Source organism: Sus scrofa, chromosome 3, assembly GCF_054392235.1.
Source record: "Sus scrofa isolate SSC_HxYL_T2T_F1_AM1 chromosome 3, Sscrofa_HxYL_maternal_Yorkshire_Landrace_v2.0, whole genome shotgun sequence".
NCBI lineage: Eukaryota > Metazoa > Chordata > Mammalia > Artiodactyla > Suidae > Sus > Sus scrofa.
Window position 1 is genome coordinate 33778125 of NC_139385.1, and position 26576 is coordinate 33804700.

The following is a 26576-nucleotide window of genomic DNA, read 5'->3' on the forward strand; positions in this document are numbered from 1 at the left end:
AAGGCTTGTGGGTGGACCTTGGCCATTTGCTGGTGAATTGGATGTGGAATATAGGAGAAAGAAAAAGGCAAAGATGACTACAGGGTTAAGGATCTGAACAGCTAAGTGGATGATGGTGGCATTTACGGAGAAGGGAGAGTCAGAGGGTATCCCTTGAGTGGGGGTGGAGGTTGGGAATGAGCACCAAGGAGCCAGAGAAGTTTACCACAAGCTTTTAGAAACCACTGACCACTCTTTTTTTTCAGAGCACAAGCCCTTTCCCTTCTAGCAAAAATGTCTTCATTGCTTAGCAAAGCTCAGATTCCTTGCACACAGAAGAAAAGAAAGTTATTGTTTTGATTCACAAAAGGACCACAACAAAGATGGGTCTATGTTAGACTTTACACCAGAGTCCACTGTGTTCCTAATTTCCAAAGGTGGCCCCCAACATGCATGCCATTCTTCACATGAAGAAGTAGGGTTATTTCCCCTCTCCTTTAGCCTGGGCTGGAATTACTACCAGCTATGGGCAATGGAATGTGATGGAAGTTACAAGCCAAGTCTTCCGAGCCTTAGGAGAATTGGCAACCTTCACCTTCACTCCCTGCCCATTAAAACCAGCTGCCATGCTGGGAGAAGCCCAAGCCATCTAGGAAGACACATGGAGGAGAACTGAGGCTCCCTAGTTGAGCTCCCAGCCAACATCTAGCACCAAGTCATCAGCTCTGTGAGCAAGTCATGTTGGTACCCCAGCCGTGTCAAGTTGCCACGTGACCACAGCTCTGGCTAATGTCAGGTGGTGCAGCTTCGCCAGCTGAGCCAAGCAAATCTCCAGAATCATACCAATAATAAAGTAGTCTTAACTCACTAAGTTTGGGGCAGTTTAATAGGCAGCAATCGGTAACTGTGGCATTGAATCTAATAACTACCCTGTTTCCTTCATTCAGGGATTCCTTTGATGAAGTCACAATCCTACATTCAACGCACACACACCAAATGAAAAATCAACATGATTTTACCAGAAAAATCTGCTCAGAGTATGTCTTAGAATCAAGAACATGGCCACTAGATGACACACGTAGGTACTTCAAGCTCCATATCCTCCAGATTCCCGCATTTACTTCAATTACATACAGATAACAGAACGAATCTTTAGACAACTCAGATTGCATCTGGCTTATCACCTGGTTTGCCCTGAAATTTATTGCTTCTTGAGAGTAAGCAGACATGCCCCTCTCGCTCTCCCTCTCAGGGCATATTTCAATAACACTCCTTTTTGATGAAGTAATACAAGACACAGAAGCAGCCCTAAAACTCAATTTATGGAAGTCAGTGGAGACTGGAGTTTGGATTGAGACTCCCAATCTTGCCTAATTAATGACACACATTATTGCCCCTGCTCCCCTAACTGAAAGCAGCCTCCAAACCTTGACGTGTTTTCTCAACGATAAAATGCAATAAATGAATTAGTGTCCTGAGGGACCGTGGCGGGAATAAAGGGAAAGCCGCAAAAGATAGATGATGTCTCAACTAATTTTATGATTTATCGATCTCCACTTTGCTCATTTTGCAATGTGGGAGAGCTCATTTTTCTGCCAGGCCCACAGTGTTGTCACCCTTGCTAATAGATATGATTACCATCCCCAAAACTGTGTTTGTGAAAATAAAAAGTGTGGCTTCTCTCTGCTGCTGACTTCAGCAGTTTTCTTTTATTATGTGTGCTGGACCTGCCAAGAACCAGAATTGATGCCCTTATCCGGGGATTCTGTTGGACGGTCACAAGTCTTTTTCTCATTTTTCTTCCAAACAAGTTCATCTTTAAGCAAGTACAGATTCACGATTTAAATTACTGAGTTGACACATCATCTGTTTTCCGAGTGTGTAACCTCACAAAGAGGATCTTTTGTGTGGTGGGAGAGTGGGAAAGGGGAGAGAAGTGTTACCACAAACCATTTTCGGCCCATGTGCCAACTTGAGTTTAAAGATATATTTGTCAGGACGCAACACAAACTAATTTGGATGGTTCAGTGACTCCATTCAGCAAACACTGATGGGTACAGGTATTGTGCTAAGCATCCTGGGGTAGCCAGTCATTCAAGAAGGATTTATTTGTCATTTACTGTATGCTAAGTACTGGCGTCACAGAGTAGGCAAAATGGAAACTATGCCCCAATGAGAAAAGACAGAATTCCAAAAGCAAAAGAATAGGATGCATGGATCTACTATGCCACGGCTGTGCTGTGTGGCACACAACCAGTGGCTTCCAGTGACAAGCATGCATCTATGGTTCAGCCTGGGTTTGGCTGATCCAGGCAAGTCTTGGCTCCAGGCCATCAGGTCAGTCCAGGTCCATGTTATACATCTTTCATTCCTAGGGACCAGGAGGTTACTCAGGGCCCACTGCTGCCATGGCCATGGAGAGTGCAAGCCTAACAACTCCATCCTATTTCAGCCTCTGCCATGTCACACCCAGTAATAACCAATTGACCAAAATGAGTCATATGGTCAAGTTTTCAAGGGAAAACTCAATAAACTCCATCCACTCCATCCAGAAGGAAGTAAACATTTGCTGGGCAATGATGTAAATTTCACACAGAATGATGTAATTTTTAAAAAGTGATTTGGGGGAGATCAGACAGAGTAGAACCCAGTAAGTAAGAGAGGGAGTTAAGTGGAATGATGTCAGAGAGGCAGGCAGGGGCCAGACCTTGTTGAGGTATCGGGCACATCTGATTTGTGATTTCAAAGGATCCTTTTCACTGCTGTGTAGAAAATGGACTGTAAAGGGTACAAGAGCAGAAGCAAGGAGGCCCATTTGGACACTAGTGCAGAATTCCAGGGGTAGTAGCAGTGGAGATAGAGGGAAGTGGCTAGTTTAAAAAACAGAAGCAAGATGGACAAGGTAGTGAAGTAGATAACAGATAATCCCTGACCTTAAAGAGCTAATCACCTATTATATGAGACAAGGAAGTACATCAACAGCCATGGTAGAGCGAGGTATGATCTTTAATGGGGCCATAAACAAAGCACTAAGGAAACATAAAGAGAGCTGTGAATTTTGTTGGAGGGCATCTAGGAAACTTCAGAGAGGAGGTGACATTTGAGCTGGGTTTCAAATGTGTCATTGCAAATGGCACCAAGCTGGAGAGTAAGAACCATCTCAATCAGATAGACCTGGAGTCACAAAGCCACACCTACAGTGGGCACAGTGGAAAGTACAGCAATCAGCAGAAGAACAACTTCCCATGAGAATAAGTGTTCCTGGTTTAAGGGCACAGACTCTGACACACACATGGGCTTGCTAGTGCATGTACAAGAAGGAAGCCACCAGGCAGTGAGGCGGGAAATAGGTAGTTACTATATTACACATTATTCAAGGAGATCTATTATTACCTCATGCCAGTCAGAATGGCTATCCTCAAAAAGACAAGGGAGAACATGTGCGGGCAAGGAGGTGGAGAAAAGAGAACCATCATGCACCGTTGGTGGGAATGTAAATTGATGTAGCCACTATGGAAAACAGTTTGGAGGTTCCTCAAAAACTTTAAAAAAAAAGAAAAGAAAAGAAAAGAACTACCCCTATGATCCAGCAGTCTCACTTCTGGGTGTATATCCAAAGAAAATGAAAACAGGATCTCAGAGAGATATCCACACCCCCATGTTCATGGAAGCGCTATTCACAATAGCCAAGACATGGAAGCAACCTAAGTGTCCATCAATAGATGAATGGATAAAGAAAATGTAACACACACACACACACACACACACACACACACACACACATGCACACGCACACATCCATGAAAAGGAAGGAAACCCTGCTACTTGTGACAACATAGATGAACCTGGAGGACATTATGCCAAGTGGAATTAGCCAGACAAAGAAAGACAAATACTATATAACCTCACTGATATCTATTTTTTAAAAAACCTAAAAATCGAAATGCAAAGAAGCCAAATTAATATAAATAGAGGGTAGAATGGGATTTCCGGGGGATGGGAGGTGGGTGAAATGGGGAGATGTTGGTCAAAGGGTACAGTTATGAGGAAGTTCTGGAGATCTAGTATTCAGCCTGGAGACTATAGTTGACGGGACTGCATTGTAAGCTACTAAGGAAATCTTAAATGTTCTCATCACTGCACAATGAAAGGGTAACTTTGTGAGGTGATGGAGGTGTCAACTAACATTACTGTCTTAATCAAATTAGTTTACCACATATACAGATATCAAATTATCAAATAGTACCCCTTAAACTTACACAATGTTATATGTCATTTATGGCTCAATAAATCTACAGGAGGAGAAAGAAGATTCATGACTCAATACACCCAAAGTGCCTCTCCTGAATTGCCACTATTCTGTAGAAGGAGGACTAGAAGTTAGGGGGAGGTGACCTTAGCAAAGGTAAAGCTTCAGATTTGAAAGATCTGAATACACAGACCCACCTCTGCCCCCAGCTAGCTTAGTGATTTCTTTGCTCTTCTGTTTCCTCTAAACTGAAATGATAGGAATTAAATAACATGAGCAGATATATGCACCAGAATATACGGTGTATAACAGACCCTCAAATATTTGTTGAACAAATAAATGAATATTTAATGCAGCATTACTTATAATTATAAAAATGTAGAAATTATCCAAATGTCCTCAACAGGACAATAATTAAATAAATGATGGTAAGTCATATATTGAAATATTATGTAGCTATACAAAATTTTCTCATTATAAAAATTCATTATTGAAAATGTGGAAAGTACAGGAAGATGCCAAGAAGAAAATAAAACTCACCCCCAGAGACAGCCTCTATTAACATTTTGAAGGATGTCTTCCATTCTGTGAGGCATTTTTTTCAGTGTATGAACCTTCATGCAAGAGTGTGTGTTTATCTAATACAACTGAAAGCATATCAAATTTATGAATTTGGATCCTGCTTTTTTCCCCCTTACTGTTATTTTGAGGGGTTTTCCCATATGTATACATTTTTACAAAGAGGCTTAATGATGTGAGAAATTGGTACTAATTTTATGAGGGTAGAAAACTGGAATGTGAAATTATCTATCCAATATGATTTCAATTACATAAACAAGAGACAGGAATGCATGTGTGTTGTGTATGTCTGTATGAATGATTGTGAGGAAATACACCCGGTGTTAATGATTGTCTTTGGACAGGAGGATTATGATTGCCTGCCTCCAGCAATTGGCCCTATTTCTCCAATCTCCCTCTCCCCCTCCCCCTCCCCCTCTTTCTCTCTCTCTCTCTCTCACACACACACACACACACACACACACACACACACACACCCTATTGTCCACACAGGCCAGGCCTTTGCTCACACTATTCCCCTGCCTAGAATGCCTTATCCTTGTTTCTATCTTCACATCTCCAAATCCTCTTTCAAGAGGATATTGAAAAACTCTTGAGGGGAGTTCCCATTGTGACTCAGTGGGTTAAGAACCTGACTAGTATCTGTGAGGATGTAGGGTTGATCCCTGGCCTCGCTCAGTGGTTTAAGGATCTGGTGTTGCTGTGAGCTGTGGTATAGGTTGCAGACACAGCTTGGATCTAGCGTTGCTATGGCTGTGGCGTAGGCCTCGGCTGCAGCTCTGATTCAGCCCCTAGCCTGGGAACTTCCATATGCCACATGCACAGCCCTAAAAAGAAAAGAAAAACTGTTGAGGGAATAAGGCAAGAACTTTGTGCAGGCAGATGCTATCTCAACCTAGGCCCCTCTCCTTAGTAGTTGTGCAGCCATGGACAGGTCGGATCATCCTTCTCATCCCAGTTTTTTCCTAAGTAACGTTAGATTATAATAATCGCTGCCTCAAATGGTTGCTTATAAGGATTAAAGGAGAGACTCTCTTTCAAATACCTGTCAAAAAGTAGACAAGTCTATTTTAGTAAATGTCAACAAATGTCAGGGCCATGTCCTCTTTCCTACTATAGCTCTCTGGCCCACGTTCTGGGTTGTATTTTGCCTACGTATTCACCATCTTCTGTCAAAGTTTACTTTCAAGTCTCCTGGAGTCAAGGTTAGTGCAGCTGCTAAGAACATCACTTCCCAGTTTAGACAGAGCTGGGTGGCATCCCAGCTCTGACATCTACTAGCCCTGTGATCTTGAACAAATCATTTCACCTCTCAGAGCCTCGGTTTCCCATGTGAGAAATTAGTCTAAGGCTTAATGTTGGGAGGGTTAAGTGGATTAAGGTACATCAACCTCTTAGAACAGGGCCTGGCATACGGAAAGTGCCAGAAGGTCTGTTATTGCCACCTCAGGGCGTTGTGGTGAAGAGGGAAGAGCATGGCTCCTGCAAAGCCCATATGTGGAGTCCTGACTGGGCCTCAGCAAACCCTCCCCAAACAGGAGCAGTGTAATCTGGTGTTTGGTAAACAAGTCCAATGGCCCACTCTGTACCCCTGCAGCAATGGCAAAGATGTCGATCAATCCCTCTTCAGACCAAAAAGGTCTGCTTTTTTCCCAATTCACTGGTGTTCCCTTGAGCTCATTTAGCCATTGACCTGTCCCTCCTGCCCTAAACAGAAGGACTCCTGGAGCCAAGTAGGATCACCCTCCTGCACCACAAGGGCTCAGGGGCCAGGAACAGTCTGTCTGGCTAATTGGTAGCCAAGCAGAAACTGGCACTGGAGGACATCCACCAGGTTTATTGCATTTCCTTCCTCTATAAAGGAACCCTACAGTCCAACCCAGTCAGCTCCTCTCATCGACCAGCTAATGGGGTTACAAGATTCCACTCCCCAGGAAGCTGACTTTAATAATGGGATGCCAAGGAAAGAATGTGCTAGCAGGGAAAGGGAGGAGGGCAGGTGAGGGTATGAATCTGCAGCTGAGTGACACATCCTATATGAAGTTGATTCATGTCGGAGCAAATCTGGGCAGGGACCAGCTGATTCTGGCGGTGAAGTTATTGCTCTGCCAGTTTAATATTTCGCCATCTGCTAACTGAAGGCTCCACTGCCTGCTGGGTCCTATAAAGACTTTTATTTATTATATTACACATGGCAACATCTGCCACCGGATGAGGCTGTACTCGGCGCCCTAATTAAACAAACACACGCTCCTGCGATGGCAGAGGGCCGTGGGTCTCACTGTGAATGAGCACAAGTGTTGAAGATACTAGTCAGAACCTGGAGTGTCCCAGACTGAGTTTTCCTGAGAAGAGGCAGCACATGGGACGTTCAGATCCTCCCTGATGGTCACTAAAGACTTACAGCTGATTAAAAGTAGGCTGGGGAAAGAGCTTTAAAAATAGGCTGGGTTTAATCTCCTCCATCCTGCCTCCCTCCTAAACAGACTTGACTTTTAGGGCTTGGTTTGGCCAGCAGTTAGAATTCTGGGTCTGCTTTTCCTGCTGCATGGTCCCCTCCATAATCACCTTTGATCTCCCATGCACTCTCAGAAATGCCAAATATCCCTCCTGAAACAAGAAGCCCTATGGATGAGGAAAATGGGTTCCAGAGGCCCCATGCACTTTTTTTCATTTGTACATTCATTCATCAAACATTGAATCTATTAGGTGATCTGGTGAATGAGATCAACTACATTTTTGTCTTTGTAAAACGCACATTTGACTGGAGTCTTCCAATGAACAGTTAGAGATGATTATAGACTGTGATGAGTGCTGGGATGGAAATAAAATGGATGATGTGTTAGAGGGCTAAGGCTGGGCTGGAATATGCTGGTTTTAGTTTCCTATGGCTGCTGTAACAACATACCACAGATTTAGTGGCAGAAAACAACACAAATGTGTTATCTTATAGTTCTGTATTTCAAGTCCAACATGGGTCACACAGGGTTAAGTTCAAGGTGTTAGCAGGACTGTCTTCCATCCAGAGGCCCTAGGAGAGAATTCATTCCCCTGCCTTTGGCAGTCTCTAGAGGCCTCCAGCATTCCTCGGCTCATGGCCCCTTCCTCCATCCCCAAAGGCAGCAACAGCATCTCTCCAATCCTGCTTCCATTGTCACACTTCTTTCTCTGCCTCTCTTCTGACTCCCTCTTTCACTTTTAAGGGCTCTTGTCAACTAGATACTCACCCCAACTAGATACTCCAAAACTGCCTCCCTAGTTGAGGGAGATTAGTAACCTTGGTTCTACCTGCAACTTTAATTCCCCTTTGCCATGAAACCTAACATGGCTGCAGGTTCCAGGGATTCGGATGGGGGCATCCTTGGGAGGTCGTTATCCTCCTGCACAATGATTAAGGGGCTGTTTTAGGTATGGTGGCCTTAGTGGCGGGGGGGTCCTCTGATATAGGAGAATGACAAGAGCTTGCAAGTGGGAGGAAAAGAAAGTAAGAAGACTCAGAGGCAGGAAAGAACTAGAGTCATCACAATACTGAAAGGAGGCTAGTCATGGGTTTGGGAGAATCATAGAGTCATGGGCAAGGGAAAGGTGGTCCAAGATAAAACTGAGGAGGTAAAAACTGGGTCAGTTCATATAGAGTCTTAAAGACTCAGCCTGATGCAATGATGAAGAGGCCAGAAGGAAATTTATTTTCATTTAACACCTAATTTTTAACAGATCTGTATCAACAACTTTAAATATATTTTTTGTTTAATTCCTACGACAAGTACATAATATGGGACTCTGCAGGTCCCATCTTGCATGTTACGAAGTCATGACTTGCACAACTAAGTGGTAGAGACAGGATATGAGCCCTAAAATATCAGCTCTAAAGCCCATCCTTTCCCTACCACACCAGGATGCTATCCAGATGAGGCTGCCCTCTGTGCATTTGTGATTATGATTCACTCTATATCCCTCTTCCTCTTTTCATTTGATAGACAGGCTTCAGAGCCCCAAATAACATGCAGTCCAGTGTCCAACTTGTGTTTGCTTGTTGCTGCTTTATCAAGAGAAGTACATGAAAGTCCTCTTGTTTGCCCTAAAGTAAGGTTGGCTTACTGGAGAGGTAGAGATTACATGCTCTCCAATCCCACCCACTAGGGAAGATACATGTTGGTTGGGACACTGGCTGAGCTGATGGAACAAGAGACCCCAAAACAAAGTGGCTCAAATGGGGTGTGGATCTATTTCTCTTTCACATATGGGTCCAGAGGTAAACAGTGTGGGGCTGTCAAGGTTCATCTGCCCTTTGAAATTATCCGTAGACCCAGGTTTCTTCAATATTATTGCTCTTATTTCTTCTGGAGTATTATCCTCATCCACATGGTTGAATGAAGCAGGCTTACCAGAAACCCATCAAATTCCAGCCTAAAGAAAGGTGGAGGACAGAATGCAAAGATTTTCCTTTTTTTTTTTTTTTAATCTTTTTAGAAATATGTTTTCATGCTTTTATTTGAAAAAAAAATGCACACATAAGTATGCATTGATGCATTCTAAACCTCCATCTCTCTACTTATTCTCTTTCTCCAGGTTAGATGATCCCTTCCTTCCTAATTTTTTTTTTTTTTGCTGTTTCTTGGGCCGCTCCCGCGGCATATGGAGGTTCCCAGGCTAGGGGTCCAATCAGAGCTGTAGCCACTGGCCCACGCCAGAGCCACAGCAACGTGGGATCCGAGCCGTGTCTGCAACCTACACCACAGCTCACGGCAACGCCGGATCATCAACCCACTGAGCAAGGGCAGGGACCGAACCCGCAACTTCATGGTTCCTAGTCAGATTCGTTAACCACTGCGCCACGATGGGAACTCCTCTTTCTTTCTTTCTTTCTTTCCTTCCTTCTTTTCTCCCTCTTCCCCCTCCCTCCCTCTCTTCTTTCTTTCTATTTCTCTTCTCTCTGACCTCTACATTTTCTTTTTTCTCTTATATATCCTTTTTTCTTTTTTTTTTTTTCTTTCCACTGTACCGCAAGGGGACCAAGTTACACTTGGAGTTCCTGTTGTGGCTCTGTGGTAATGAACCCAACTAGTATTCATGAGGATGAGGGTTTGACCCCTGGCATCGCTCAGTGAGTTAAGGATCTGGTGGTGCCATGAGCTGTGGTGTAGTTTGCAGACGTGGCTCAGAGCTGGTGTTGCTGTGGCTGCGGCGTAGGCTGGCAGCTATAGCTTTGATTCGACCCCTAGCCTGGGAACCTCCATATGCCACATGTGCAGCCTTAAAAAGACAAAAAAAAAAAAATGATGTGGCTTGAAGCTACACATATCACTTCTGTTCATATTCCATTGGCCATAACTTAGTCACATGCCCATGCAACTTTCAGAAGTTGGGAAATGTAGTCTCCACCTGGAACATCATGCATTCAACTAAGGCTTGGGAGGTTCTACTACTAAGAGGAATAGGAAGAAATGAGATGCCAGGGTATAATTAGAACTCAATGACTCAAAGGATGGCTGCCCTTTTTGTGGATCTCAGGTCTAATATTTCCTTTTTCACTGCATATTTTTTTTTAATTTAGAGGCAGTAAATCTCTGCTGCCCAGGAAAGGAACCAAATTAAGTTCTTTTTCTCTTTCACAGAGTTAAATAAAAACGGTCTGGCCCTAAATTGATCATCCTAAGGCACAGGAGTTGTGGGACGAATGGTGAATGGATACACAAACCTGATCTGGAACAGGACTTCTTGAGGGGCGAATCCTTGAAAAAGAAGGACCGACGTATGAAAGAAAGAATTTTGTTCCAAGAGCTGTAGCTGGGAGACCCCAGTGAGTCAAAGGTTACTCAAAGAGTTATCAGGCTGCATGGCAAGGCAGCCCAGTGGTACAGGATCAGGGTTCAACAGCACCATCTGCAGGAGGAAGGAACAATAACAGGCTGATAAAAAAAGCTTCTCCCTACTCGGAAGTACACGTAATGAGGACCTCTTTTCTTAACTAGATAAGAACCCTGGTCTTAGAGAAAAAGGCTTTCAGTTTTTCACCACTGAGAATGATGTTAGCTGGGGATTTGTCCAAGAATCCTGGGATTCTTGGATGATCCACGGTCAAGGAAAAGCTCAGTAAGGTAACACAGGACTTCTGGCCAATTCTGATGGTGACAACTCAAGCAATTTTTATTTAATTTGGAAACAATAAATAAATATGTGACAGTACTTGTTCTTGAACTGTTGTGGAAATGCTTATTTCTATCAACATATAAAAGAGGTAAAAATAAAGGAATTCCCTGAAGATCTTTTTTTAGAGCTACACCTGCAGCATATGGAGTTCCCAAGCTAGGGATTGAATCAGAGCTGCAACTGCTGGCCTATGCCACTGCCACAGCAATGCGGGATCCAAGCCATGTCTGCAACCTACACCACAGCTCATGGCAATGCCAATCCTTAACCCACTGAGCAAGGCCAGGGATCAAACCCACATCTTCAGGGATATTAGCTGAGTTTGTTCCACTGAGCCACAATGGGAACACCCCCTGAAGATCTCTTTAAACATGATACAGAAACAACATAGGTCAATAAAATATCAAAGATCTGGTTTATAAAAGTGCAAAGAACTTCATGAAGAGCCAGGGTGACTCACTAAAAACACTCCAAGTGCAATCTCTGAACAAAATCCCTCTTAAAAGATTGTTTACCCGAGGTAACTGGAAGACAGGGCAGACCCAATGAGGAAGAGACTTTTGAGGGGTCTTTGGAGCACACATTGACAATATCAGTTCCCTGACACTCACATAAATGTTTGGCCCATTCTCCCAAATACTCGTGAATGACTATAGATGCTTCATCCATGAAATGGGTTGAATGCTGTAACAGTGGGTCCAAATGGTTATGAGAACACATGGGAATGAGAACCTATGTCCATCAGGATGGTGTCTCTGAGGAGGCTGCACTTGAGGTATGTGTGGAAGGAAGAGAGCAATGCGGACGAGCAGAGATTACATGGATGCGCAGGACAAAGGCAGCATTCCCAACCGTGCTGAGCCTTTATCTCCTCCACCAGTGACATGGGTGACAGTGTTACTGGGAAGGTTAGAAATAAATGTTTGTGCAACGTCCAAGACCATGTGTGGCTTTAAAAAGTAAGAAATGATTATTACTAAAATGACAACCAATCAGTGACTATGGCAAGGCATAAAAATCTGAGAACCCTACCTTAGGCCAGTGCTCTTAAAGGGAGGCAAAGTAGGAGTTCCTGTCATGGCTCAGTGGTTAATGAATCTGACTAGCATCCATGAGGACACAGGTTCGATCCCTGGCCTTGCTCAATGGGTTAAAGATCTGGCGTTGCTGTGAGCTGTGGTATACGTCGTAAACATGGCTCAGAATTGACATTGCTGTGGCTGTGGTGTAGGCAGGCAGCTGTAGCTCTGATTTAACCCTGAGCCTGGGAACCTCCATATGCTGTGGGTGAGGCCCTAAAAAGCCAAAAAAAAAGGGGGGGGGGAGGCAAAGTACTCTCCAGGCTCAAGCTAAAGCAAATGCAAACGTTCTCACTGTAAAGAACTTCCTACGTAGGCCCTTAGGGTTTCCGTAAATATTAAACCTCTATGAACTCACTCAAAGGCCACCAGGAAATAAGCCATGATGAGTGAGGATCAGCAGAAAGAATATATAACATACTTTTAACAATACTGACTTCAGATAGTAGAAACAGAGAAACAACCAGATGTGTAATATACAATAATTGTGTTTAAAAAAGAAATAAAATAGGGAATTAGAAAAAATTAGAAAGTTATCAAAGATTATCAAAACTGACTGGGTGTAGTTGAAAAAGAACCAAATAAAAATTTTATGAATAGAATACTCAATTGCTCAAAGTAAAAACTGAATTCAGATTTTAAAATAGCAGTAAAGAAAGCTAAAACTTGAAGATATACCTGAAGAAATTACTCAGAGTGCAACACGAATAGACAAGAAGATAAAAACTCTTAAATAGAAGTTAGCCTATTATATACTAAATAGAGAGGTGAGCCTTTCTATTAAAAAAATTTTTTTTAATTTAACCTCTACACAGGTTTCTATATAGAGGGTAGAAAGAGAAAGACTATTTAAGACATGTCTAATTGAAGGCCCAGGACTGGAGAACAGAGACATTGATAGCAGATAATATTTGAAGTGATAATGAATGAGAATTTTACAAAAATGATAAAATATATAAAGCCTCAGATACAAAAACACAATATATATAAGCAAAATTAATAAAAAGAAATCCAAACCTAGACATACTACAATAATACTACAGAACATCAAAGATAGACGAGCTAATAGTAAAAAGGCAGATTATCTTCTAAACAACAATATTGAATCGCTTCTCGGCCTTTTGGCTAAGATCAAGTGTAACCAACAATATTGAAATCATAAACTGAATTTTTAGCCACAGCAATGTAAGTCAGAAGGCTCTGGACTAATATCTTCAGAATTCTAAAAGAGAACAACCATCATTCTATAGCTGTTCACAGGCAAAACTATCTTTTAAGAATGAGTGTGAGGAGTTCCCACTATGGCACAGTACAAACAAATCCGACTAGTTTCCTTGAGGATGTGGGTTCGATCCCTGGCCTTGCTCAGTGGGTCAGGGATCCAGCATTGCTGTGAGCTGTGGTGTAGTTCACAGACATGGCTCAGATCCTGCATTGCTGTGTATAGGCCAGTAGCTGCAGCTCCAGCTCTGATTCAACCCCTAGCCTGGGAACTTCCACATGCCATGAGTGCGGCCCTAAAACCAAAAAAAAAAAAAAAAGAATGAATGTGAGATGATGATATTTCCATATAAACAAAAGGCAGAGAGAGTTTACTACCAATAGAGCTTCACAAAAAGAATTCTAAAGGAAATGGAAAAGAAAAATGGCCCCAAAGGAAGGTCTCAGGTTACAAGAAGAAATGAACAGTTAGCAAATAACTCTTAAACTGATAGGAAAAATCTGTATTTATCTACATCTGAATGAAATATTAATGATACCAACTTGTGAGGTTTAAAAATCAGAGGAAATTGGGGAGTTCCCGTCGTGGCGCAGTGGTTAACAAATCCGACTAGGAACCATGAGGTTGCGGGTTCGGTCCCTGCCCTTGCTCAGTGGGTTAACAATCCGGCGTTGCCGTGAGCTGTGGTGTAGGTTACAGACACGGCTCGGATCCCGCGTTGCTGTGGCTCTGGTGTAGGCCGGTGGCTACAGCTCCGAATTCAACCCCTAGCCTGGGAACCTCCATATGCCGAGGGAGCGGCCCAAGAAATAGCAACAACAACAACAACAACAACAACAAAAAGACAAAAGACAAAAAAAAAAAAAAAAAAAAAAAAAAAATCAGAGGAAATTGAAGCAATTGACAATACTGACATTTAAGTCAGGAGGAAGTTACTGGCATTAAAACACGGTTGATTTCTTATATTATTTGGAAGGAGTTAAGATATTTATTTATCTTCAATTTTATTAGGTCTTCACAGTAAAATATCAAGGGAAGAGTAAGAAAGAAGAGACAAAATTTTTGGTGCATTAGAATTTGGAAGGTTTTATTTTGGAATTTTGAAGCTTTAAACTTTGGAATGTTTAAATTGTGATAAGGGGAGAACACAATATGAAAACAAAACAAAAACCAAAAACATCAAAGAAAGGGAGAGAAAAGAAGTGTAGAAAATATGGGGTAAATCTTAAAAGCCACATTGGAATGAAAGCCAAATTTGAATGAAAAAGGCAAATTTCAAATGTTACTTATAATACTGTTTTTATAAAGTTCAAAAGCAAGCAAAACCAAATACATATGGTAATACATATAATAAATGTCATCACAAGGCAAGGGAATGATAGACCCAAAAACAGAATAATGGATTTCTGATTGGAATGCAGGTGAGAAAGGTAAATAATACCCAAGAAGATCCAGTAGTATCGATAACTTTAGCAGTCATTTCATGGGTTCTCGTTATATTAATATGCTTTACAGTTTACATGCTTTATATACATATCCTTTTGTTTGTTTTAAATATTGCATTAAAATACCTAAAAATAAATCAAGTAAAACAATGGGACGATAAGTTTCCTGAGGACAAGAACAAAATCAGATCTTTTCTGTATCCCCTGTTTGTTGTGCACACAGTGGACCCTGAACAAATATTTGCTTACATTCCATCCAGAGAATTATCCTCCTTAGTGAATAACAAAAGAATGAGGAAAGCCAAGATTTCTTATAAGCAAATGGCAGTAGAGCAGAAGGGAGTCTAAATTATATGATAATAAACTATATAATATAGTATAATGGGCATGATACAGGTAATATTAACAGAAAAATGCATCCGTTTTCAGGCCTCAATTTCACTGCATCTGTGGCTTTGGGCAGGAAGCATGCCTGTAGCTACCCTGGGATTCAGGTTGTTAAATCATGATGGATGATCCCACAAGGAACTAAACAAGATCAGTGGAATTCATTCATTCTCCTGGCGCCCTGGGAACTCTTTCATTTCCCCCAGCCCTGACTGCCTCCTCCCATCACTGGAGGCAGCAGTGGGTCCATACCATACAGACTAACAATGAGATGGGAAAGAGACCCAGGACCACAAAGTGAGCATCCCAGATCTAGACACAATACTTAGAAAATAAGCATCTCTCACACAGTCCAAAGGAACAGAAGGGTGGTTGGGGGAGCTGAGGCAGGTTGGCGGCAAACTTAGGAATCAAATCCTGCACCAGCAGCTTGCATGTGACAAGGGACAGATTAATTTTCCGATGTACTTCATTAGGAACATGGAACTAATAACGTGCAATTCAAGCATTATTGAAAAGACATCTGCTTGCACAAGATCTAACACCTAGTAGTTGCCTCTCAAATACCACTTTCCTTTTCTTAGTAAGTTCCCTACACATCTTCACCTCTGATCCCCAACTTTAAATAAAGAAGAGAGCTCAATCATGAGTGACAAAGAAAAAAATGCCATTTAAAACTACTACTGACTGTACTGCTTCTGCCCCTAAGGGAGAGACACTATTTCTCTCCAGACAAAATATATTTTCTTTAGCAAAATACTTTGATAGGCAGCTTTAGTTATGAAATTTGAGGGCCCCCCCAGGGCATAGTTTAGAAGAAGACAGTGAAATAAGGAGGTAGCTAAACAGCTCTGCATCACAAAAATGAACAGAAAAGCTGAAGCTGGGCAGCATGCTGAGAAGTGGGGTAACAGGAGAAAACACGTTGCCATAGCAACCCCCACCTCTACCTGACAGCCCATCTCATCCTCTTCCCCTGCTTTACTTCTTTAATTAGAAATTATCAGCATCTTCCATACTGTGGAGTCTATGTTATGTGTTTATTGTCTGTCTTCCCCCACCAAAATAGAAGTTCCATGAGGGTAGAATTTGTGTCCTTTTTGTTCACTGCAGTTTCCTCAGAGCCCAGAAGAGAGCCTGGGGAAAAAAGAAGAATCCAACATGTTTTTCTTCAATGAATGAATGATTAAGAAGGGACTTCTGAGGAATTCTGAAGCAGAACTGCCACAGCTGATCTGCAGATGAATGGAAATAAATGCTACTGTTTTACATCTGAGTTCAAGAGTTGTTTATTGCGCAGCATTATTGTAGCAACAGCTGACTAATACAAATAACAATACTGGTTGGGTTCAAATATCATATAAATCATATCAAAGTTGTGTTGTTGACTGAGGATTTGGACTCAGATCACCCTGGGTTTAATCCTGTCTCACCATATCTGAGCCTTTGTTTCCTCCTGTATAAGGAGTAGATCCTCATAAGAAGAAATCAAATGATACTTTCCTCACAAGTAACTCTGAGGATCAAACTGCCACTTTTTCTCAAAATAAGTACTCAATAAATGGTAGCCGTTATTAATACTTGCTCAAACCATTCTGACGCTTGATAGATTCACTTAATCTTCACATAAGATCAGTTTCATTAAAAAATGAACATAAGGAGTTCCCGTCGTGGCGCAGTGGTTAACGAATCCGACTAGGAACCATGAGGTTGCGGGTTCGGTCCCTGCCCTTGCTCAGTGGGTTGAGGATCCGGCGTTGCCGTGAGCTGTGGTGTAGGTTGCAGACGCGGCTCGGATCCTGCGTTGCTGTGCCTCTGGCGTAGGCCAGTGGCTACAGCTCCGATTCAACCCCTAGCCTGGGAACCTCCATATGCCGTGGGAGCGGCCCAAGAAATAGCAACAACAACAACAACAAAAAGACAAAAAGACAAAAGACAAAAAAAAAAAAAAAATGAACATAAGATTTGATTCTTCATAATATTTGAAATTAAAGATGTGGAATCCATGATAATATTTTTGCCCAATAAGTCAGCAAAATAAAATGAATTCTAATGCTCAGAGCTTATGAAGCCAAATGGTTATTCTCATTCATCGAAAATTAATATGGCTTCCTTTTTTTTTTTTTTTTTTATTCTTGCCATTTCTAGGGCCGCTTCTGTGGCATATGGAGATTCCCAGGCTAGGGGTCGAATCGGAGCTGTAGCTGCCGGCCTACGCCACAGCCACAGCAATGTGGGATCAGAGCCACATCTGCAACCTACACCACAGCTCAGGGCAACGCCAGATCCTTAACCCACTGAGCAAGGCCAGGGATCGAACCCACAACCTCATGGTTCCTAGTCGGATTTGTTAACCACTGAGCCACGACAGGAACTCCTATGGCTTCCTTTTTTTAAGTAATAAAACATTTTATTTTTTATTTATTGATTTTTTGTCTTTTTTTAGGGCCACACCTGTGGCTTATGGTTCCCAGGCTAGGGGGTCAAATTAGAGCTACAGCTGCCAGCCTATGCCACAGCCACAGCAACACCAGATTTGAGCCATGCCTGCAACCTACACCACAGCTCACGGCAACGCTGGATCCTTAACCCACTGAATGGGGCCAGGGATCAAACCCACATCCTCATGGATACTAGCTGGATTCTCCCTGCTTAGCCACAATGGGACCTCCTATTTTTTAATATTATTGAGGTATAGTTGATTTATAATGCTGTATTAGTTTCAGGTGTACAGCAAAGTGAATTAGTTATACATATACACATATCCATTCTTTTTTCCTATACCAGGATTTTACAGAACATTGAGTAGACCTCCCTGTGTTATACCATAGGTCTTTGTTAGTTTTCTATTTTGTATGTATTAATGCATATATATTAATCTCATCCTACCAATCTATTCCTCCCCTGCAACAGTTTTCCCTTTGGTAACCATAAGTTTGATTTTGAAATCGGTGAGTTTGTTTCTGTTTATAAATGAGTCATTTCATATCAGTTTTATTAGAATCCACATAAAAGTGATATCATATGATGATGATCTTTGTCTTATTCACTTAGTATGATAATCTCTAGGTCCATCCATGTTGCTACAAATGACATTATTTTGTTCTTTTTATGGCTAAGTAATATTCCATCATATATATGTACCACATCTACTTTATCCATTCCTCTGTCAATGGGTATTTAGGTTGCTTCCATGTAGGACCACATTTTATTAAGAACTGTGAAAATCTGTAGCTATTTTAACCCAGTATCCACCATCTAGAATCTATGCTAAGAAAGTTATCATAAATATTTTAAAACTTTATACATATCTTTAATGAAGTTGGCATTCTATTTTCAGTTCAGAAATAGAAAGTGACCATAGAATGCCATTCTGATCCAAATAACAAAATAAAGCCAGATAAGCTATAAAATCAGTTTTTAAAAGCTCTTCAGTGAGCTAAGGACACAGATAAAACCAAATGAACTGAATTCCAGAAAGTGAAGGGGGGGGTGTTTGTTTGTTTTGTCTTTTTAGGGCTGTACCTGCAGCATATGGAGGTTCCCAGATGAGGGGTCGAATCGGAGCTGTAGCTGTTGGTCTATGCCACAGCCACAGCAACACCAGATCTGAGCCCACATCTACAACATACACCACAGCTCCCAGCAACTCCAGATCCTTAACCCACTGAGCAAGGCCAGGTATCAAACCTGCATTCTCAGGGATACTAGGCAGATTGATTTCCGCTGAGCCACAACAGGAACTCCAGAAAGTGAGTATTATTCTAAAAGAGGATTTACCACTGATTATTCTAAAAGAGGATTTAGAACTACGGGAGAAAGAATAGCAGGAGATGAAACAGGAGGAAACAGCCAAACTCCTCCAAGTTAGTAATGGCCATTTGTAGGCTAGCATGACATATTAGAATCCCAAGGATCCCCAGTCGCAGAACAAGTTTCCATCCATATTTGAACACTTTCTGATAGGACTTCACCAATACTCAGGGATAGTAAATCAAAACTAGGGCTGAAAGAGTGTCTCCTGAAACAAATGGAACCTCCACATTAAATGCAAGACAGCTGCTTCCTGAAATGTGGGGATAGAATTAAGCAGGGCAGAGAGACAAGATAAAACCACCAGAGCATTGGAAATGACAAATATTTGTATAAATGGAAAATACTTTGGGGGGGGCTTTATTTTTATTTCTATATTTTCTCAAATTTTTAAATGACTATTGACTATATAGATCAAAAACAACTACAGTGTATTATGGGATTTATGGCTATGTCACTTCAGAATAGAAGATAGGAATTCCCATGACGGCTCAGCAGTAATGAACCTGACTAGTATCCATTAAGATGCAGGTTCAATCCTTGGGCTCAGTTAGTGAGTTAAGGATCCAGTGTTGCCATCAGCTGTGGTGTGGCTCAGAACCTGCATTGCTGTGGCTGTGGTGTAGGCCAGCAGCTACAACTCCAATTCAGTCCCTAGCCTAGGATCTTCTATATGCCACTGGTGTGGCCCTAAAATAAATAAATAAATAAATAAAATACAAGACAACAAGAACATAATTATACTAGAGCATGGTTTTTACACGCTCTGTGAAGTAGTTAAATGTTACTTTATGGCATGAAGATGTATATTGTAATCTCTACAGCAACTTTAAAAGTTACCATGAGAAGTATAAATTCATTATCCACACAGGAGATAAAATGTAATATTAAAAAACATACAATTTTCCCAAAAAAGACAAGCATGAACAAAGGCGTCAAGAGCAAATAAAATAAATATAAAACAAATACCAAGATGGGAGGCACAAACTAACCATTTTACTAGTTACATTAAATGTACATGGAATAAACACTGAAATCAAATGCAGAGATTGTCTAGTTGAATACAAAAAGCAAGATGAAATACACTGTTTTCAAGAAAGAATTTTTTTTATCTTTTGTCTTTTTAGGGCTGTACCCATGGCATATAGAGGTTCCCAGGCTAGGGGTCAAATCAGAGCTGTAGCCACCAGCCTATGCCACAGCCACAGCAACGCAGGATCCAAGCTGCATCTGTGACCTACACCACAGCTCATGGCGATGCCAGATCCTTAACCCACCGAGCGAGGTCAGGGATTGAACCTGCACCCTCATGGATGCTAGTCATATTCATTTCCACTGAACCATGATGGAAACTCCAAGAAACAATTTTATTATGCAGATATAGACAGGTAGAAAGTAAAAGGATAAAAAGATGCAAAAACACACCACAAAAACAATAAAATTAAGAAATATGCTACGACTGTGTTAAAGCAAACAAAGCAGACTTTAAGGTAAAGCACATTACTGGAGGTTCAGAAGGATCTATCAAAGTGATAAAAGGATCAGTTCATAAAGAAGACAAAACAATGACAAATATGTACATTCACCTAACTGCATAGTTCTAAAACTATGATTTGGTAGACTTAAAGAAGAAATAAACAGAATCACAATCCTAGTTGGAAAATGTATATCTTCTCCCAGCAGTTGATATAACATGCAGACAAAATACTCAGAAAAGATAAAGAAAATTTGAAAAGCTCTATCAACCAAATTGACAAAGCAGTATAGGATACCACAGAAAACACATTATTTTCAGGTATGCATGGAACGGTCAACAAAATAGACCATATTTTGAGTCATATAACAAGTTTTAATTAATATAAAAGAATGAAATCATTCAGAGGAACACAATAGAATGAAAGTAGAAATCATTAATGATGAGATATCTAGAAATCCCTCAAGTAATGGGAAATAAAACAACACTTTCCCAAATAACCCATGAATTAAAGAAGAAATCACAAAAGAAGTTAGAAAATACTTTGTACTGAATAATAATGAAAATGCAACATATCAAAATTTGTGGGATATAGCTAAAGTAGTGCTTAGAGGGAAATTTATAGCTTAAAAGATTTATTTAAAGAAGTATAAAAGAAAGGTATAAAATTGATTATCTACTCTTCATTTAAGGAAATCAAGTAGAAGAACCTAAAATAAATAGAAAAAAAGAAAATACTGAAATTAAAGTGTAAATACAGAGTCTTAACAATAACCAAAAAAAGAGAGAAAACATGAATTATCAACATCAAGAATGAAAATTGAACATCATTACAGATTCTACAGATATTTTAAAAAATAAGGAACTATTAAAACATTATGACAATAATTCAACAACTAATTTTAATTAGTTAAAACTACAAATTATCAACTCTGAAGACAAAGGAAAAACACTGTATCTAATAAAGAAATTGAATTTGTAACAAAAACCTTTCCACGAAAAACAAAACTTCAAGTATATGTGAACTTCACAAGTGAACTCTACAAAATATTTAAGGGAGAAATATAATCAATTCCATACAAACTCTGAAAATGGAGGAGGAAGTATCACTTCCCATCTTAATCTATAAGGCCAGTAATAACCCTGATACCAAAGTCTGACAAAAGTATTACAAGGGAAAATAATAGCAGACCAATATCTCTCATGGACACAGACACAAAAATTTTAAGCTAAATATTAGCAAATTGAATCCAGCAATATATAGAAAGTATGACCAAGTAGGTTTTATTCCCAAGAAAGCAAGCTTAGTTTAACACGAAAATCAACCATTGTAATTTCTCACACTAACAGAATAAAAGAGAAATTATTTGATTATCTCAAAATATGCAGAAAAAAGCATTTGACAAAAATCACCAATCTTTTACGATAAAAAACACCTAGTAACTAGGAAGAGAAAGCAATGTCTTCAATATGATAAAAGTACACCCACGAAAAACATAGTTAATATCATAATTAATAGTAAAACATTAAAGATTTTTCTCATAAAATCAGGAACAAGGCAAGGATGACCACTCTCATCACCGTTTAATATCCATTAAATATTTCAATATTTATATTCAATATTTACTAAACTTCCTTAGCCAGGACAAAAGACAAGCAAAAAAATAAAAATAAAAGGCATGAAGTTTGAAAAGAAGAAAACTGTTGTTATTTACATAAATCGTTCCTTAAAACCTAGAAGCAAAACTGATGCCCCCAAATAATGGGTGTTTTGAATAAATTTTGGCAAATGCACTCAATAGACTATTCTACAGTCATTTGGAATGAGATAAAGAGTGCTAATAAAAAGAAAATGTTTGCAATAACCAGCTGTAAAAGACCTTCTAGGGGAATTCTGGGGAAATACACACTCATAATTAGATGATTTTAAGGAATTATGTTTAACTTTGTTAGAACTGATGGTGATATGTGGTTATGTAGAAATTTACATTTTAGAAAATGCATTATCAGTAATTTAGGGCAAAGTTTTTCAACCTCAGCGCTAACTAGTATTTGGGAAAAGATAATTCTCTATTGGGGTGACGGTGCTGCCCTGTGCATTGTAGGACATTTAGTGGTAACCCTGGGCTCTACCCTCTATGTGGGCATTCCCCTTGTGACAACCAAAAATGTCTCCAGACATTTCCGAATACTCCTGAAGAGGTCAAAATCACCCTAGTTGAGAACCACAGACTTAAAATTAAATATCATGAAGTGTGTTATTTATTTTCAAACATTTTAGGAAAAACACACAAATAAAAGAAATATAACAAAGAGTGCTAATACTGAATGATGACTATGTTTGGTTTATTACACTATTTTATGTTCTTTTCTATATGTTTGAGTTTCATAATAAAAGTCAAAATAATTGTAATATGCCATAGGTGGAACATGCAATACTCACAATTGTGTGTGCACTAGGATTACAAATACATAAAATACAAGTATGTGTATAGAAAAATACTCAAAGAAATAGATCAAAGAGTTTGTGGATGGGTTAGAATATGGCTCATGATTGATTTACCTTTCCAGATTTTAAAATAATCTATAATTATATGCTTTTAGATTGAAAAAAAATGGACAAGTCTAAGTATTGAAACTCAATATTATTAATCATTTGTGATCTAATATTAGAAGAGAATCAGCAGTAAACACAGCAGAGACAGAAAATTTTCAGACTTGGAATCTCTCCTTCTTCACTGCAAAGAAAGCATCTTAAAAGCAACAACGGCTTTGAATGGGCATACATCTGCATAATGACTTTCCTTTGTTCTTTTCTTGCAGGCTAATTGGGTAACTTGTTAAACAAACATGCCTTCAGACTTCACACCAGATTAGAGCCCTTTGTAAATAAAATTATGGCTGGGAATATGCTTCCCCTAACTGGTAAATAAATTTAGGAATTTAGAGATTGGCATTGCATGCCAAGATGTCTAAGTAAATCTCAAATTCTTCCACACTTATGAGTAAATGCCAAGAATTAGCAAACACCAAGAGCGTCTCAAGCAGAACAAGCCACCTCACTCTCTGAATTCTGAATCAGAGACCCCTCCAATCTAAATACCCCAACTGAAAAACTGTCCCTTTTTCTCCTACCACGTGCAAATGGGTTGTGAGTGGTGTCATGCTTGGTGGAATATTGTGTGGTTCCTATGGCAACAAAAACAATAAAAGCTCTAAGGACTCTGTGGCAGTCTTTTTTTCTTGAATCCATGCATTTGTCCATGTCTTTATTTAGCATGAGTGCTTCCTATGGTGCCAGGCATTTTTAAATCACTGGTGTTAACAATAGCGAAGAAAACAAAAATCCCTGTCCTCACAGAGCTTCCTTTTTAGTGGATTCTTATTTAAACTTTCCCAAGATCCTAAGGAAATATACAACTTTCAGGGGATGAATCTTGGGTATCTTTAATCAAGAGTGAAGTTGTTTGGGCAGTGTATCCATTCTTTGCATAAAGATTAAAATCTTCATCTGATTTGGTACTCGTCACACAGCATAAGTCTTGGACCTTTTTAGGAGAAGCTGACCAGGAAGTGTCCTTGAATCTTTCAGATTGGAATAGTGTCTGCCTAGGATATGAGGAAGCTAAACTTGATCTCACTGAGCTATGAAAGGAGCTGACTGCTCTGAGGGATAAATGTTTCCCCATTCCCCACAAAGCAAGGATCAAAAAGATCAGGAAATGGGATCAGAGGAGCCTTCACAGACAGGCTACCTCAGTTCAAATAAAAACTCCGCCACATACTAGCTGTGTTTCACTGCACAAGGTACTCAACTTTCCTTATCCATTAAGTGAGGATAACAAGAGTTCGTCACAGAATCGTCCTGAGGTGTAAGTGGACTGGTTTATGGGAAGCAGTAAGCACAGTGCCAGATGCATAGTAAACACTCAATAAATGCTAGCCATCCTCCACTAATACAGCATAGTATATATAATATATAAAGCTGGTTAGTTATGAGTCATTATGATCTTTGTCCCAGTTAAACACTTACTTATATATGCCTGAAATTCCACAAAGATTAAGAAGAAATTGATTGCAACAGCTATCAGTGGGGGTGTCAGAAGTAGGAGGACGACTTTCACTGGATACACTGACATATTCCGATTTCTAAATTTTTGAATCATTGGATAAATTGTCTATTCAAAATTGAAATAATAAAAAATGTGTTTTAAGAGCATTATACTGGGAATCAGGAATCTGGGTTATGGGTGAACTTGAACAACTTACTTTACCCTCCCCTATCAGTCTCAGTTTCTCCCTCAGCAAAATCTTCTAGCCCTAAAACATTGTTATCTAATAAGAGCATCATCATCTTCATCATTTGCTACCACTTACTAAAAGCTTGTTACGTGCCACATGAAACTGTGTCCAACATCGCTAATTATCAGAGAAATGCAAATCAAAACTAAAACAAAGTATGGATCTCACACCAGTTAGAATGGCCATCATTAAAAAGTCTACAAATAATAATAAATGCTGGCGAGGGCATGGAGAAAAGAGAACCCTCCTACACTGCTGGTGGGAATGTAAATTGGTACTGCCACAATGAAGAACAGTATGGAGGTTCCTTTAAAAACTAAAAACAGAGTTACCATAAAGATTCAGCAATCCCACTCCTAGTCATATATGCAGAGAAAACTCTAATTCAAAAAGATACAGGCACCCCTATGTTCACGGCAGCACTATTTACAACAACCAAGACATAGAAGCAACCTAAGTGTCCTTCAACAGATGACTGGATAAAGAAGATGTGTTATATATGCATATATAGTGTATGTATGTGTGTGTGTGTGTGTGTATGTGTGTGTGTGTGTGTATATCATATGATATCACTTATATGTAGAATCTAAAAAAAGGAACTCTATCCAGTCTTTTGGGATAGACCATGATGGAAGGTAATATGAAAAAAAGAATGTATACATATGTATGACTGGGTCACTATGCTTTACAGCAGAAATTGACACAACACTGTAAATCAACTATACTCTAATAAAAAAGTTTTAATTAAAAAAATTTAAAAGGATCCAGATGAACTTATTTACAAAACAGAAATAGACTCACAGATATAGAAAACAATTTTATGGTTATGAAAGGGGAAAAGAGAGATGGATAAATTAGGAGTTTGGGATTAGCAGATACAAACTATTATATATAAAATAGAAAAGCAACAAGGCCCTATTGCATAGCATAGGAAACTGTATTCAATATCTTATAATAACCTATAATGAAAACAACATGAAAAAGAATATGTATGTATGTATATATATACATACTGAATCACTTTGCTGTACACCGGAAACTAACATAATATTGTAAATCAATTATATTTCAATTTAAAAAAAGAAAAAGGCTTACTATGGGCCAAGCCCTAAACTAAGCCCTGTAAACAACTACCTTATTGAATCATCTCAAGCAACTCTATGAGGTAGGAACCACTATTACCCTCAATTCACAGATGAGAAAAATTAAGCTCAGAGAGAGGATGTAACCTGCCCAAGGTCACACAGCTGGTATGTGGCAGACCCAGAACTTGAAACTGGGTCTCTCTGGATCCACAGTCTGTATTTTGACTCTATGGTTTTCTGCCTCCATCCAAATCAGCAATCTTCCTCCTGTGCTCCCTGCCCCTTCCACAAATCCCATCCAAACGTTCCCTTCCGAGCACTGTCAACTTCCACCAGGCCTGGCCCTCACTCATTTCCAATCACCCTTTCTCCGCCATAGCTTTAGAAATGAACTGTTACTAATGGCTGGTCATATGTCAGCCTAATGAATGGGATGCAGACTTCCATTAAAATAATGAAATTAGTGAGTTTCGAATTTGGTTACATCGCATGGCACACAGCCTCGAGTAATTACCACCCCATGCTCTTTCCCTCAAATTAAAGTCAGTTTATTTATTTAAGGTCTTTGGCTGGGCCATCTCTATTAAGCTCACATCATCTATTAGGGGATGGATTTTCTTTTTTTTTTTTTCTGGCTTGTTTGTTTAAATGATGTTTGGGCTGTTCCCATGATTAATAAAGTTGTAAATACAGCCAGAAGCAGCTTCTGAACCATGTGCAAAACAAAGAATATAAGTCAAAGAATAATTCTTTGGGGGCTTGAGTTTTGTTTGTTTGGGTTTGTTTTTTTTGTTTGTTTTGTTTTGTTTTGT

At 39.8% G+C, this 26576-nt stretch overlaps 1 protein-coding gene and 1 pseudogene across 5 annotated transcripts in view; one reads left to right on the top strand and one right to left on the bottom strand.

Annotated features, from left to right (window-relative positions):
* Positions 1 to 26576, bottom strand: part of LOC110259922 (uncharacterized) — a 666350-nt gene that overhangs the window by 520349 nt on the left and 119425 nt on the right. The gene's annotated exons all lie outside the window — the stretch shown is intronic.
* Positions 13142 to 13262, top strand: LOC146404518 (U2 spliceosomal RNA; annotated as a pseudogene).